The sequence below is a fragment of the Ursus americanus genome, chromosome 3 (assembly GCF_024610735.1).
Source record: "Ursus americanus isolate L20-20 chromosome 3, mUrsAme1.1.p, whole genome shotgun sequence".
NCBI classification, from domain to species: domain Eukaryota; kingdom Metazoa; phylum Chordata; class Mammalia; order Carnivora; family Ursidae; genus Ursus; species Ursus americanus.
In genome coordinates this window covers 51,528,916-51,545,869 of record NC_142129.1, presented here as the reverse complement: position 1 = coordinate 51,545,869, position 16,954 = coordinate 51,528,916, and the positions used below count along the sequence as shown (strand labels likewise).

Below are 16,954 nucleotides of genomic sequence, written 5' to 3'. Positions count from 1 at the left end.
AGATGCCATCCAACCTCTGAGGAAACTTAGACAGGTTAAGTGGTCTTGTCCAAGGTCACACAGATTATAGAACAGATGGAATCCAAACCTGGATCTGTTTGATTCCAAATCCCATAACCTTGTAGACTGCTTAGTCTATGTGGTAAGAATAACAATCCTACCCATCTACCAGGACCAATAATTAAATAATGCATGGAACAGGACTTTGTAAATTGAAGAGTACCATGCAAATATTTATTAAGAATTTCATTCATTAAAATTATGCATTTTTGGCTTTTTAACAAAATAGATCCTCACTTGCATTTGCCCTTTGAAAACCCCACATCTAAGACAAAGTTTTGTTTACATAGCTTTGTGGCATATTAACAAGAGTTAAATCTTTTTAAATGCTTCCAGTATAAATCCAGTGTGTGATTAATTTCCCCCCACTATGCTTTGTAGCAAAGAAAAAAATCTTTAATCTCCCCTTTTTAGCCCTCCTTTGTTCTTTTCTACTCTCTCTTAGCAGACTTCCTATTTAGACCCATGATTTCCATGAAGGAGCCACCAATCTTGGGAGAAGCAGGCTGTCTGTCCAGACCCCTTGATTTCTACAAATACAGGGAACATGTACAGAGGTAACCTTTGCCCTCTGCTTGGGTCCTGCACTGCCCCGAGCTCTAACCTCAGTCAGCAAACCCATGGAGCTGAGGCAGCTGGCAGGGCCTCAGATGGGGGCCTGAGGAAGGACACTGAGGCTCAGGCCCAGACAGGCCTCCTGCAACCACATCAGACAGGGGACACCTGAATCTGGTCACGAGTACGCCTCCATCTGCTGGATAACGGAAGCTGGTCTCAAAAGCAGAGCGCCAAACAATCACACCATTGTGTGAGAAGTCTGGGCTCTATCTTCGGTTATTTAAGGCAATGAGGACAGATCACAGAGATTCCCACATGGCTCTGGTGCTGAGACTTAGGGCTCACAAGGCAAAAACCACCTGCTCCTGCATATGGCCCACCACTCCACTCTCCCAGTTACTACTCTGCTCTAATTGCCAAGTTCTCACAGGGTATGCTGAACATTCATCTGTAACACGGTCTTAAGGTAGCCACACACCGTTGCAGAGGTGAGTCATCTCTTAAGCTTGGAGGTAATGTGTGATCGAAAGTCAGAGACACCTGGATTGCAAATTCGAACTGGGCCATTGGGTGTCTGGTTCATCATAAGCCCCTCTGGGCCTTCATTCCTTCTCTCTGAAATGAGAACACCACTACTACCTACCTCATTGGTCAATGGGTTAATGCATGGAAGGGCTGACCAGAGCTCGGTCTCAACAGAACCCACAGCGAGGAAGGAGATACTCTGTAGCTATGCTCTCTGATACAGTGACACTCGCCACGGATGGCTGCTGAGCACTTAAAACGTGGCTAGTTTCAGTTTTGCTCTATCATTTTTTCCCTCCTCTATTCTAAGAGGGAGGTCATTATGTTCTCTTGCCTCAGGGGCACAAAGAACACTGTGACTCTGTGGGTCCAGTAAACCTGCGCTGATGGGTCACCCCGGGCATAAAAGGGAAACCGTGGTGGAGTGGAGACCACTTCGCAGCTGCAGGATTCCCGCCCAGCCCCCTGGCTACACGCCGGGAGCAGCAGGGCTCAGAGAACCGAGTGCGGCTCCCACGAGGCTTCCTCTCAGCCTGTCTGCCCCAATACCGGAGATCTAACTCCGGCCTGGCTTGGCGATTTTGTTGAAAGATCACACCCAAGGGGACAAAGAGTCATCCATGCTACAGTATTATCATTTCTACCAGGAAATAAGCAGTTCCCGGAGTTTCCTTAGGTCCAACTAAATCATAGACTGGGGTGGGGAACAGGGAGAAGGTAAGCGGAGGAAAGACAAAGAGAGGGCAAAACAGGACACCTATGCTGGATGGAGGTGGTCTAACTGCCCACGCCAAGAACTCTCCGGGCCTTCCCTTAACAGTCACATTACAGTGCATAGGGTTTTACAATTTGCAGCCTCTGAACTACAACTAATTCTGTAGGGCAAGCAAGAGACATTTTGTTCAGTACATTATCATCCTGGAAGAGTAACCTCCCGTGGCAGGTAGGGCAAGTAGGGGAGACCACGTGGTAGCTGGCCAGTATTTTCCATTTAGCATGCTGCCTTCAGACTCTCCTGATAGCCACATGTTAATTGTAACTGTCTCAAGACTTTGATGCATGAAGGTCTTTTTCTCTCTAGAATTGCACTGTGCAGGACAGTAGCCACTAGCCATGTGTGGCTATTAAAATTTATTTTTTAAAAACTCAGGGCACCTGGGTGGCTCACTTGGTTAAGCGTGTGCCTTCAGCTCAGGTCATGATCCCAGGGTCCTGGGATTGAGCCCCATATTGGGCAACCTGCTCAGCAGGAGGCTGCTTCTCCCTCTCCCTCTCCCTCTCCTCTCCTGCTCCTGCTCTCTCGCTCTCTATCTCAATTAAATAAAGACTTAAAAAAAACCACCTTGGAATTAAAATTAATTCTACTGGGGCGCCTGGGTGGCTCAGTCAGTTAAGTGTCTCCCTTTGGCTCAGGTCATGATCCCAGGGTCCTGGGATTGAGCCCCAGGTCGAGCTCCCTGCTCAGCGGGGAGTCTGCTTCTCCCTCTCCCTCTGTCCTCACTTGTTCTTACTCTCAAATAAATAAATAAATAAAATCTTTAAAATAAAATAAATTCTATCCTCGTCACACAAGCCATATTTCAAGTGCTCAAGAGCCACACGGGACTACTGCTCACGCTGCTGCATGGAGCAGATAGAGAACATTCCCATCACTGCGGCAAGTTCCACCCTAGAATGCCATTCTATAAAGGACTATTGATTGCGTATCTAGAAAAGCATTTTAAATAATCACTTTCTTAGTTGTTGTAATAACTTATTTTATACTTAAAAAATGAAAATAAACCCTACCCTGTTCCAAATCCTGAGGAATTACAACCTAGAGTCATAATTTTACATATCATTCACAGCTAAAAATAAAGAGCTAAGTCTTCCCCAACACACAGCCCTTTTCCTTCTTTTGGAAGCGGTGTTTGCTTCCTGGGGACCAGTGATCATCTAACAGTCTAGTCAGCGTCTGAGAGTGGTCGTGTCTTCTGTGTACTGAAACCTAGTTATTCCACGAAGGTGACAAGAACATGGGGACCTGCGCTCAGGGTGAATACAGGTAATACCCTGCTGCCAGGACGGATTACATTTATGGCAATTTACAGCTCGCCCCAGGGAGACTCCACTAGAAAAGCCAAGTGACAGATGTTGGGAGGGAGTTGCCACCAAGGACGAAGGTAGTGAAGGCATTAAGCTATCAACTCCATGGAGGCAAATAAGGCTTGGGGCTGAATTGTCTGGGTCTGCCGTCTACACTGACTGACTATTCCCACAGTGGTTTGATATTCCCCTTCATCTTCCTGGTGATGACATGTCTCTAGGTGGCACAGACAGTGTGGCTGCTACATTTGAGTGTCGGAGAATAATGCTGCCTCCCGTGAGAAACCTTTATCTGTTTTCAATAGGTGTTAGCTGCAGCATGTCTGTGGGCTTCGAGAAGCAGCAGGACCTGAACGTCATCATTTCAGTTCCATGCTAAAGAACCAAAGCTGTTGCAGGACAACAAGTAAAAGCAGACAGTGAAAGAGAAGGACAGCATCCAGCCCATGCCTGGCCCAAGCCTAGCTCTGCCCGTATGACCCCCACAAGTCCTTCACGGTGCACGACCTTGTTTGCACAAGGACAATGGTGTGAGGTCACAGTAATAACAACAGCTACCAGTTATTAGATGTTGACTCCGTCAGGCTCAGTACTAAGCACTTAACACGCCTTACACAACAGAACCCTCAAATCGTGCTGTCAGGGGTCACTGCGAGGACCGTACCTTGCAGTGCCTTCAACCAGTGAAGGGGCATCCTAGCTCATGCAGCGAGAGGCTTAGCTGAACGTCCACCAAGGGGATCTGGCCACTTCTACAAGTTTCTGGGAGTCTCCTGGCCCAGCACCCTGTCAATTCCTCCGCATACCCATCCAGCCCCCCTGGATTTTTATTTTTTTTTATTTTTTTTAAAGATTTTATTTATTTATGTGACAGACAGCCAGTGAGAGAGGGAACACAAGCAGGGGGAGTGGGAGAGGAAGAAGCAGGCTCCCAGTGGAGCAGGGAGCCCGATGTGGGACTTGATCCCAGAACACCAGGATCATGCCCTGAGCCGAAGGCAGCCGCCCAACGACTGCGCTACCCAGGCGCCTCCCCCCCCCCCCGGACTTTTAATCAGCTTCCCTGTTCACCTGATTTAGTGGTAAAGCACATGGGCTCTGGGGCCCGATCACTGGGTTCCAATCCAGCTCCATAGCTGGCACCTGTGCGCTCATCAGGGCTGGCTGGTTTTTCGTCTAGAAGAGGAGGAAGCTATGGCTGGCTGGCATCACCTGAGAGCTAGGAGAAATGCACAACTTTGGGCCCTCCCATAGACAGAGTCAGAACCTGCATTTTAACAAGATCCCCAGATGTACTCACACATTATTTGACATCACCATGCTCTACCAGAAAACCGTGCACTGCGATGAATCATTCAGCCGGAGCCATGAGACACCCGTGTGAGTGCGTTGTGAGGCCGGACCCGTCTCACGGGTGTAGCTCTGGTGCTCCTTTGAACACGGCCATATGAGACCAGACCTTATTCTGGTGTGGTGATGAAGCTTAGGTGTTGCTGTTAGGACTCAAGTCAATGAGGTAACGACAGCCATGTTCGGATGCGGTAACCCACAGCCATGTTCGGATGCGGTAACCCACGAGGGCGGCGAAGGAGGCTGCATTTAAGTGGGATGTAACCTGTCGGCATCTGTCCCCACCAAGATTGCAGGCCTAACTAGGTCCGACCTGGGAAAGTGGGATCCCGCTCCGGGGAGACTGGGAGGCCGCTGTGGTCTCTCTGGGAATGGACTGCTCCTCACAGGAGCCAGGCCGAACTGTCGCCAGCTCTGGTCCCCCGATTCCTAGAATTCTGCTTGCGAGGGAAGCTGCTTGCAGGCCACTGAGTGGGTCATTTTGAATAAAGGATCCTGACTGGCTCTAACTGTGTCTAGTCCTTCCTCCCCCCCCCCACTTTCTTAGGAGGTTCCCGAGAACAGAGCTGGACACAGGAACTTGTTCAAATGATTTATTGGGGGCATGCTCTCAGGAGAAGGGGTACAATAGGGGGGCTAATAGAGGATGCCTCCTTCAATTTTAATTTCAGATAACCAACAAATAACTTCAATGCAAGGATGACCCAAATATTTCATGGGACATACTTCAACTAAAAAGTTACTCATTATCTGAAATGTAAATTGAACGGGGTGTTGTTCATTGCTAGGTCTGGTAATACTGACCGCAATGGAAGCAGGACAGGCAGGGAAAGGGGCTAAGCAAGCAGGTAGACGGAGCTGGATCCTGGCTTTTGCCTGAGCCCACAGGGAGCCCAGAGTGTACATAATAGTCCTACCTTGGGGTAACGGGGCTGGCATTCTGCACTGGTGCAACTCAGTCAATGGCATGGTCTGCCCCTGGCCCCGTGGGTGGGGAGGTGCTGGTCACGGGCAAAGGGGGAGGTGGATCCCATCGGCCAAGGGCAATTCTCCAGAGACCAAGGGTGGCTGGGATTTGCTACAGCCAGTACTCAATCAAGGTGGGGTACAACAGCACCCACGATACCCTCCGTGCCCCTCCCCCCAATATATACACTCCTTGGCAATCCTCAAGCCCTTAAGAAGTCAACATCTTATGGATGGTGTTTCACTGGGGGAGCATCCCTGGAGCTTTTCTCCTCATTTCACTGGGGATAGATACGTATGTAGGGCTTTCAAAAAATAGAACAGGAGCATGCTTTATTCACTAGCTGCCAGATCTGCATCATCAGCACATTATCAGGTCAACTGTGGGCATTTCCAAGAGCTGGGCTGAGCATTTTCTTTCTATGGTACTTCTAGAATAGAGTTATTGTTTCACTAGAATGGGAAATGGGGGAGGGAGAAAAGCTTCCTGCCCGGTTCCCGCCTTCCAGGCAGTAAGGACTTGGCAGTCTCTGCTGGAGGCTGGCTGGCCGGTGTCACTTTCAGAACACCAAATGGTATGATGGTTTATGGCCAGAGCACGAATCGTACATGAGCAGCTGGAGAGATTCCTGTGTTTCACACGCATTTGTCCATTTAAAACCCAGCAGAAAACTAGAGGTGAAAAGTATTCAGGACCAAAGACTTCCAAATTCTAGCTGGTAGGAAGGAGGGGAAGATCGTGCCCATTTATTCAGCAAGGTGACTACAGGAACTATATTCCTAAACTTCAGATGCGAGCGTTCTTCACGGATACAGCTGGTTACCGCTAGCTCCTTGCCAGCTACAACTAGATCGGTCTCGCCAGAATGTGGTCCACAGAAGCCTCCCAGGTAAGTGAGGCTGTATGTTTCAGAGCTGGACAACTCTGCATACTGCAGCTATTTCTTAGGAGCTTCCCAATGCCTATTTGTGTTTTAAAGGCCCTTGAGAAGTCCTGTAGTACAGAAACCCAGCTGTTTGCTAATGTACTTTTTTTGCAGAACACCAGGAGTTCTGTAGCGTACGTACCACCTGAACAATGCCCACAATACAAGGGGAAGAGGGCAAGGGAGCAAAAGGCAGTTCCTGAGGGGGAGGAGGTAGGGTGTCCCTCTCCAATATTTACACCAGAGAGTCTGCGTCAGTTCCGGTCGTCACCCTCGTGGCTCGTTTCTTCTGGATAAGAAATTAAAGGCAGTTAAAGGGCTAGCTGGAATCAGGAGGGGTAAGACTTTGCTACTGTCAGGCCTGTCACCCCATAGACAACGCACACCATTCCTCACCACCTAGAATAAATTCAGGACAGCAGAGTCTGGGTTTTCTCAGAAGCCACCACACGGGGGAGCTCTTAGTAACAGGAGAAGCTTGTCAGAGGGTCCTGCAGGCTCAGGAATTGGAAGAGCATTTGTTCATCCGCGTTTTTTAAAGAAAAGACTGTTGAGAGACAAAGATAAAAAGCCTATGCCTCACACTGGGGTAAAATGACAAAATAAATCCTGCCCATTCAGACACTTGGGAGAAAAGTCCTCTTAGAAGGAAATAATCACCAGTATGCTGCTTTGCTGTGTTTGACAGGTTTTTATTCTATGGAAAGATAAGGGGTACGTACAAAATATGCTCATTCTTCCCCCAAATAAAAGAATATGAAACACAGGAAAGTTGCCTGTGGGTATTATTTGGGAGGCAGGGAGAAGGTCTCTCTGTCCCCGTATATTTCTTAACATAATTTACAGATACCTGTAATTTCACCATTAGAGATTCATTCCTTTGAGTCAATGGTTCTCAACTAGAGAACCCTTATGATTCTCTCCATTTGTTAAAATAGATTGCTAGGCCCCACTCCCAGAGTTTGACTCATTAAGAACCAGAGAATTACATGTCTAACAAGTTCTCAGAAAATGCTGATACTGTTGGCTCAGGGACCCTACTTTGAGAACTACTAGTTAAAAGGCCTGAATGAGATAACACATGTCTCTAGCTATTCATATCATGCCTGGCATGTATAAGCCTGCCATGCTCAGTGGTTCTCAAACTTGGCTACCCATTAGAATCTCCTAGGGAGGTGTCATAATCCCAGTGCTCAGTCCACATCCCTGACCAGTTCCATCAGAATCCCTGGGGGTGGAGGGGTCCCAGACATCATGACTTTTTGAGGTCTCAGGTCATTCCCGTGTGCAGCCAGGGTTCAGAGCACTGCATCCAATGGCAGCTTAGAGACAAACCCATATGCCGTGCCTGGTCTTCCCTCCCGCCTTGACAGCTTGGGTGTCAGTTGACCTCTTTGATCCCAAAGCACCACCGTGTTCAGTCCTGACCAGTCCGCCTCTAACATCTATGAGGTCTCCTACGCTGGGCCCCCTGCCTCAAGTCCTCCTCACCCCCATGCCTGTCCACCCTCCCCTCCAGCAGGGAGTGCTCCTGCTGACCCACGGAGCCAAGCGCTCTCACTCTTCGCCGGGCCAACCTGTCCAGCAGCTCCACCCTTGCTTTCCAGCCACACTGACCGTCTGTCCCTTAGGACCTTCCTCTCCAGGCCCCCCCACAGGCTGCTCAGGGACGAAGACACTCTCACACCCTCTGACTCCTGCTAACTTGGCCCCAACCCAGCAAGATGTCCCTGACGTTGTGCTCCCCTTCCTAAGAGCTGAGATATCATAAAGGCTATTACTATAAATGTTAAGAGTCATCATAATTACTGGTTTGTCTCTCCAACTAGAAGGGGGAAGAGAGAGAATCTACACTGATAACAAGAACCACCATTTACCAAGGGCCCATGATTTTGTTTTTCAGCTGTGCAGATACAAAAATGAGAAAAAGGGCTCCTGCTTCAAAGAATTTACATAGAATTGATCAGAGAGCCTCCTAAAATGTCACCATGGTTACGGGTCTAGCCCTAACTAAAAATCAGGACTAAGAGTTGGATAAGAGATTTCCTTCAGTTATAGGACTATTTGTCCAGAAACCCTCACAAAAGGGATAAAAATTAAAGCACATTTTGTTGTATGCTGAACATATCGCCTAACCAAAGCAGGAAAGGTAACACAGGTAAAGAAATATAAAACTGAGCAAATTACAGCAAAAGTGCCCCGCCACCCCCATGAATGGTTATCTATACCTACAGTTGTCCCAACCCATCCTTGAGATTGGAAATGCAGGAAGAGACTCCTCCATTCCCACAGGCCACAGAGACACAGCTGCTGCCGAACCCTCTGGCCGCCTTTGAAACAGGTGGCCGCACACTGTCCCTGACCTCTGCTTCCTCTCCCTCCTGGCCCTCTTCCTCAACCCCCCCCCCCCACGTGACCTCCAGACCCTGCAGCTCACCCAAGCAGATGCATTTCCTCATCTTCCCCTGCCCCACCTATCCTTCCCACAGAACAGGAGTCCTTCCAGCGGTTTCCTGCAGAGCCACGCATTTTTTGTGTTTGTGTTTGACAGGGGAGAAAATAAAGGAAGAGCTGTGTTTTTTGAGCCCTGACCTTTATAAATGCACCTCCCTGCCATCTATTATCCTACAAGGGAGAGCAAAGGAGAGGCCCCGAAATGCCCTGGTCACTGAATGGACTCCGTGCCTCAGACAGTGGGAATCAGGGTGTTTGAATAAGAGGACCCCACCCCACTCTCCTCCTCACTCCTACTGTGTGGCACTAAGGCCTTCTTTCAAAATATTAAATTCAATCTTGAAATAGAAACCCAGTGGAGAATTTTTGTTTTTAAGAGAGGGAGGGGGTGGCAGGGGAGAGGGAGAGAGGGACTCTAAAGCAGGCTCCACACCCAGCATGGAGCCCTACACAGGGCTCGGTCTCACAATCCTGAGACCATGACCTGAGCCCAAATCAGGAGTCAGACGCTTAACTGACTGAGCCTCAGTGGAGAATTTTAAATAAACCCCTTAGCTCTAATGAAAGGAGTAGATGGGAACTAGGGTTCATGGAGGCCCCCCCTGCTGCATAGGACCCTCATGACAGATGATCATCCCAGCAGCCCCCCGAGCGGGAACGGGACATAGGAAGATTTAAACTGCCTTGGCCTTAGCTCTAACTTCCCCAGCACCTGGTTACAGCCTGTTGTCCCCTGAGCCAGCACATGCAAAGGGAGAAGCTGAGCGGGATCCAGGAGAAAAGCCAGGAAGCTTTCACATTGTGCCACGGACAAGCCCGCACACGGATTACAGAATTCGGTGAATGAGAAAATGTCTAGCAGTTGCAAAGACTGGGATCCTGTAACCTGGGATACAGTTTCTCATTCAGTGACTCTATTGCCCGGTTTTTCCACCCCAGGCTTTTGTTGAGAACAATCACAGAGTGGGCAACAGCGACACCTGCCTTTCAGAACAGATTCCAACCAGGTAGAGAGAAACCAGAACCTTACGCCTCAGTACCCGTGACTGTGACCTTAACAGGAAATAGGGTCTTTGGAGATGATCAGGTCAATGAGGTCATTCATATGGGCCCTGATCCAATAGGACTGTTGTCCTTGTAAGAAGGGGAAATTTGCACACAGGCAGACATGCACACAAGAAGACCATCACAAGGAGATGAAAATGGAGAAGGGGGGGTGTGGTGGGGAGGGTGTGTTTTCAAGGCAAGAAATGCCAAATTGTCAACAAATCATCACAAACCAAGAGGGAGGCAGGGAACATATTCTGACGACAAACCAACCCTGCTGCCCCTTTGGTCTTAGGCTTCTCCTCTGTAGAACTGAGAGAGAAATTCTGGTTGTGCTGTCATCTGGTTTGAGGGACTCTGTTACAGTAGTTCTAGCAAACTGATACAGGCATTAATTAGAATTCAAGAGTCTGCTTACATGGTAGCCTCAACTGGATAGAAGCATGTGTGATAGAATCAAAGAACTCAGGTGGGCTCTAATCCCACTTAGCAGCTGTAGGACTTTAAAGCTCAAAGAGGCCCAGGTACTTACCCAGTTGCCTTGTCTAAAAAAAAATGGAACCCTGTTGCCACTCACCTCCTCAGAGCTCACATGCACCCTTGATGAATTCATGGCTGATTAAATTGGAAAGGGTGATAGCTACAGTTATGACAGGACTATGGCTGTTCCTTCAGCTGACCCAGACATGAACAGATTGGCCAGCCCTGAGCAACAGAAGGCTCTTCATGTGTCCCTCACAACCACCTTGTTCTAGGTCTTGGGAGGCTGACCTGTAGGGAAAATGTCAATGGCTCCCTTCTCTTTTGCTGTTAGTCAGGAGTGGCCAAGGGGAAACACCAACGGATGATCGGAGGGCATGAAAGCAGAGCGTCAAGACTTTCATCCACCTGGCACCCTCCCTATCGGGTTGTCAGGGGTTAACCCTATCATCTATAGAAGGCTTCAGCTACCATCAGAAAAATACCCCTGCACAGCTACTCTCTCAGGGTTCCAAAAATTCTGCCTTCTCCTTGTCCCTTTGGGCTTAGGAAGCAAGAGACCCCCACAACGGCTAACTCCACGACGTTGTACTGCACATGACGACTTTGCTTTAATTCTGCATACATCTTGGCAAATAATCCCTTCAGTAAAGGCTCCTCAAACTATCTGGAGTGTGCCATCCTGGCACGCCAAGACTCCGATTCAGTAACTACACATTAGAAAGAAGTTTTATAATATCCAATCATCACCCTGTACACCTTGAATTGATACGTTACATGCCAATTATGTGTCACTAAAACTGAGAAATAAACACAATTTGCAGTTTGTCCTATGAAAAGGTAGGGTTTATCTGTCCACCCTGATACTGACCTTAGCCGTCTTCTCCTTTGGCTGTTGGGATATTCACGAACGTGACAGAAGCAGAAGCTGAGGTGATCTTGCGTTCATGGCTCCTCCTTCCCTTGCAGCTCCTTGGCAGCCTTAGGCCACCATTCAGCGACACCTAGGCGGGCTTCCTGGAAGGAGAGACAACGTGAAGAGAGGTCCCAGCCATCTCCCCATCCCAGCTGAGGACCCTAGTCTAGACCATCCGGCACCAGCCAAGCTGCTTTGACCAGAGAAAAGGTACCAGCTGCCCCACAGAAGTGTGAGAAAATAAAATTATGGTCTCCTTAAGCCATTCTCTTTTGGGGTGGTTTGGTACACTTCCAAGGGTAACTGAACTAGTAATTATAGAGGTTGTAGGGTCCACTGAATTTCTAATGGAACTAGAATGAGAGCAGAGGATCAGAAGAAATGAAAGACCACGACTATCCAGCAGAGCACAGAACTGGCCCGTCAGCAGCCTCGCAGGCAGCCGTGAAGGAGTCCTGCATCGCCTGTAATCCCAGACAGATGGGGCTGCGGGCCAAGCCAGCACCTGGTTGTCAGGTTTGCAAAACTGCAACAAACACTCAAACCCTCCAGGTCTCTCCAACTAAGACGGTTTCAAAATGTAGTTCTCATTCCAGCAGCAACAGCATCAGCTGTGTACTCAGGAGAAATGCCAATCCTCGGGCTTCACCAAAGGCCTAGTGGATCAGACCCTGGGGATGGGGCCTCGCACCTCGGTTTTATAAAGTCTCCCCAGTGATTTGGAGGCAGGACGCCGTCTGAGAACCCCTGCACAGAAGTAAGGCGCTGGTGGACAAGGAGTGGGGCTCAGAGACGGGGACATCTGGGCAGACACAAATGGAGCTGAGAATTCTGACTCCCATTCACCCAATTCCAATTACATCTGCTTTGTCCTCACAGGCCATCCCTCTTCCATTCCGGAAACTACCTGCACCTGCCTAAAACCTTTCACTGACTCCGGGGGTGCCTCCAGGACCCTAAGAAGAATGAGATCCCAGCCTCGCCCAGATCAACACTAGGCCTGCTCTGATCTGACCCATTTGTGTGACAGAAGTCCAGGGAGCATATGGAAGAGTGAGTACTAAGGGGGCAGACGGCAGAGGAGGAGCTGGGGTGGGGTGGGGGAGGCTGTGGGAAACTTTACTAGAATGGGCTGGTGGGAGACAAATGGTCATTTTTCAGGGCTTGGGGTACTTGGGAAACAGACCTTATTAAAACTAGAATCGCAAAAACTTACAATTAGGTGTATTAAAAATAACGTTAATACTCAAAACTCATCACTCCTACTTCTCTCCACTACATTTTACTATTATCAATGCTTTTGAGGTTATTTGCCTCTACCGCCTCCGCATAGTGGGAACACTACCTCGTGGCCCACTCCGCATCTCTCCCCAAGTTCATCTTCAGAACGGAGACGTTTATAGCTTGAAGAGAGCAGTGGTGAGAATATTTACAATTCAGAGATGAGCCAACACTAGAAGCCAGGCTTTCCCCTGCCCCGATTGCTGATTAGTAAGCCTTTCCCAGCACGCCACTGACTCTCAGGCTCGATAAGCCTAAATTTATCATCTCCGATTCGGGCTTGAACACGTTGACTCTAGAACCCTGGAGTGACATTACATTGGAGCTTGGATTCACTGGCAGCTGTGGTCAATCCCTGTTGCTGCTGGGACAAGTTACCACACATTCGGGGCTTAAAACATAAACAAACGTAAAGAATTACCTGAAGTTTGGGAGGTCAGAAGTCCAAAATGGGCCTCCGCAGGCTAAAATCAAGGTGTTGACAGCACTGCGCTCCTTTCTGGGGACCCTACGGGAGAATCTGCTTTCTTATTGCTTCCAGCTGCCTGGCAGTTCTTGGTGTGAGACTCCTCACTTTGTCTTCAAAGCCAACAGCGGCCACCGAACCCCTCTCCTGCCACCGGCCTTCTCACCCTGACTTTTCTGCTTCCCTTTTCTCCATTTAAAGACTCCTGTGATTATATGGGGACCACCTGGATGATCCAGGATCCTCTCCTTAAGGTCAGCCAATTAGCACCTTAATTCGATCAGCAACTGTTCTGCCTTCCCCAGTAGCCTGCAGTCATAGGGAGTCACCAGAACCTTCCTGCAAAGGCTCAGAGAGATAGGAAGACCAGAATGAATCCTCTCCATGCACCCTGCTTGGCACCCGTTTGCTCCGGTCCTACCCCACTGCCAGACCCTGGAACTCTGTCCGCACACACAGACAAGTGGATCGGGGACGGGACAATTGCACAACTCTTTGAATAGCTCTGTGGTGGCTGTTCTCTGTAGGCAGAAGCCCAGGTGGGACCACTGATTCAATCAACAAGGTGGGCATAATTGACACAAGAACAGAACAGTCCAGCAGGGATTCGTGGCAATGACTAATTGATCACGGCGTCCTTAGGAATGAAATCAGTAGATAGCCTACTAAGATGCGGCTTGAGTTGTATAAGGACAAATGTGGATTTACTCGCAGAAACCTAAGTCAAATAATCCTACAGCAAGGATGCATGACCTCTTTCTCAGCTCACAGACCCAGAGCCCCAGAATGAATGTCCAAGCACTGAGTATAATGCAGCCAAAGAGTGTAGTTAGAATTTTCTTCCAAAGCTTTCCCAGAGTGAACTGTGGCCATTTACCCTCATAACTGGGACTGGAGAAGGAAATACACAAACCTCCTATGAGTTACTAGATATGGCTCTGACCTGACATGAATCCCCAGAGACCTGAAATATCACCACAGACCACCACTCAGAATGCGAGCTCGTGGAGGTCACATGATGCCTTGTGTCCTGGCGCAAGTCCCTCTCACAGTACGTCCAACACGGACACCCACTGCAGTTATCTCCTCCATCCCAGGTGCATAGAAGCAATAGACAAACTTGGCAACTGGCAGAACATTCACATGGTCTCCCTGACCTACGAAGTAAAGAACATTGTGGTTGGAAGGGCCAAATGGGGTCCCTTGGAACTGACCCCTCTGCGTCCCTGGGAACTGCCAAGATTAGCGTTGAGATCAATGACCCGACAGATGCAGGGGTGGTGATTTCTACTGTGCCCTCATTCTATTTGGTGGGTGCAAATTCTAGACGGCTCATGGAGAATAACCGTCTTTTCACAAATTAGGTACTTCTGGATTTTTGATATGCATTTTTCATTCTGTATCTCAGGGAAAGAAAAATTTTTCAAAGGAAGGCCTAAAACCCAAATCCTAAACACAAAGATCAATCAATTCCATTATGTAAAGGTTAAAACTTTCTGCATTACTGAAATTAAGTGAATTAAGTGAATTAGAATTAAGTGAAATGGTAACAAAAAGATACTTGCAACACACATAACAAAGGATTCATTTACTTAACATATAAAGAACACTTGCAGGTTAGTAAGGAAAACCTACAATACGATAGAAAATTAGGAAAGAAGCTTAAAAAGAAGAAGAAATCCAAGTGGATCATAATCATATAAATGGAATTAAGACAATGAGAAACCATTCTTTCTTGTCTTGCACATGGGCAGAATATTTTTAAAGTTTAAAAACATTTTTTAGGGGCACCTGGGTGGCTCAGTCAGTCAAGCATCTGCCTTTAGCTCAGGTTATGATCCCAGGGTCCTGGGATCGAGCCCCACGTAGGGCTCCTTGTTCAGGACGAAGCCTGCTTCTCCCTCTGCCTCTGCCTCTGCCTGCCTCTCCCCCTGCTTGTGCTCTCTCTCATGCTCTCTGTCAAATAAATAAATAAAATCTTAAAAGAAAAATTAAAAAACATTTTAAAATACAAGATGTTAGCAAGGATGTAGAAAATGGACACTTTAATATATCACGCAAATTGCAACAGCCTCTTTAAATTATAATTTGGCAATACTCAATCAAATGTAAAATACACATACTCTTTCCACAGTTCCAGCTGGAAGGATCTAGCCTTCACAATAGTTCACACGTGTGGAGAGTTGTCACTGAAGCAAGGACTGGCTAGGCTAACAACTGCAAGCCGTCCAAGTGCCCCTTAGTTCGAGTGAAGTAGAAAATTGATAGTCCAAATACTTTGATTCACTCTTGGTTAAAATTATCATTTGAAACTATGGCCCACAAATTTCAATGGTTTGAAAACTTTAAGTGAAGATGTGGTTGATGTAAGTGCTTTCGATAAGTGAGGCCCCTGGTTAGTTGTGATCAGTTGCTTGAAAATGTAAGAAGGAAAAGTTAGAGAATATTTACCAACTAATTACTGTAACATTCAAATAAGTCTATGTGTATCCTGTATCTCACGCCATTGAAGGGGAGTTTCTGTCAGTTTACTAAAAAGAGCAACAATCTTTCCTAATAAATTTAGTTTGTTTTCATAGTTATCTATCAGGACTGCTGACCTGTAACTTTAAAACCATGTATGTGTTATTGGAGACTGACCATAAGTGCTTGTTCTAGAGGATCGTGTTTGTTTTCTTGCCATGTTTGCATAACAGATTTAACTACTTATCAACCTGAGACACTGAACCACTAAGTGTGACCTCATGGGTCTTGTAATAATAAACAAACCCGTATGAAAACTGTGAAGTTTCTTTTGGAGTTAAGAATGTATCTTTATTTTGGCTTTCTCTTTTCACTGGTTTATGGAAGTAAAATAATCTTTGAGTGCTGTTAATATCCGATCTATTATTTAAAACACAATTCAAAATATTTTCTTTTTCAATTAGCTAAATAAATTATGGCACACCAAGACAATGGAATAAGGAATAAAGCAAATCCTCCACACCACCCCCTACTCCCAGTGGTTCTCAAGGTCGAGAAAAAAGGGCTTGTTCAAAGGCTCGCCAACAAGCAGGTGTTTCTGACTGCGTTGGACCTGAATAGGGTGGGGGCAGAAGGAGAGAATCTTCAACCCGACTCTCCCCTGAGCATGGGCGGGGGCGGGGGGCTGCGGGGCTCCAGCTCAGGACCCAGGAGATCATGACCTGAGCGGAAACCAAGAGTCCCAGCTTAACCAAGTGAGCCACCCAGACACCCCAACATTACTTTTTGAAACCAAAATTAGCAAGAGACTGCTGAGGTTGGGCACTGGCCGAGCGTCTCTACGGAATACATCCCCTGGCGGCGACGAGGGCCCAGCAGGGCATTCCGGGCTCGAGAGCTCAAACCACCTCCACCGTCAGGTTTTTCCCAGATGGTGCCCTGGTGGGACGTGGGGTGAACCCCCAGGAAAATAGGCACGGCGGTAAGCGGGTTCCTTTCTCATCCTGCAGGGCTGTAGTAAGCAGGCCAAAGGGGCCGGGCCCGCGGAACTGACTCGCCTGCCTCGGTGGGGACGGGAATCTGCGAGCCGTCCCTGGAGAGCGGGACAGAAGCGTCCCGTCCTTTCCTGAGCGAGGGAAGTGAAAGAAACCGCCGCTGGCCTCAGAGCAGGGAAGGAATGGACCACGGGGAAGCGTAGCGGCTGCGGGACGGGGACCGTGGCGAGTGCGGGGAGGGAGGTAGTTGGGGGAGGACAAAGCTTGAGCAGAAGACTCCGGCTGCCGCTCACTTTACTTGCAGGCTCGGCCCCTCCGGAGGGGACCAGGAGGGAGCACCTCTGAGATGCACCCGCGCCAACGGGCAGCGGTACCTGGCATC

General features: G+C 48.3%; 1 protein-coding gene and 1 long non-coding RNA gene across 7 annotated transcripts in view; one reads left to right on the top strand and one right to left on the bottom strand.

Annotated features, from left to right (window-relative positions):
* The window catches only part of RAPGEF5 (Rap guanine nucleotide exchange factor 5), a 328,587-nt gene extending 317,148 nt beyond the window's left edge, over positions 1-11,439 (bottom strand). For 5 of the 6 annotated variants that reach the window (XM_087860984.1, XM_087860979.1, XM_087860985.1 and 2 more), the window contains exon 1: positions 11,323-11,431. The gene's annotated coding sequence lies outside the window, so the exon portion shown is untranslated. Of the gene's footprint in view, positions 1-11,322 lie in introns of all 6 variants that reach the window. The other variant, XM_087860981.1, reaches the window with a different exon arrangement.
* LOC148110390 (uncharacterized) lies at positions 6,099-16,711 on the top strand. The gene is made up of 4 exons (XR_015723944.1): positions 6,099-6,434; positions 11,421-11,577; positions 12,247-12,420; positions 16,588-16,711. It is a non-coding gene; the product is annotated as an uncharacterized LOC148110390 (long non-coding RNA).
* The last annotated feature ends 243 nt before the right edge of the window (positions 16,712-16,954 follow it).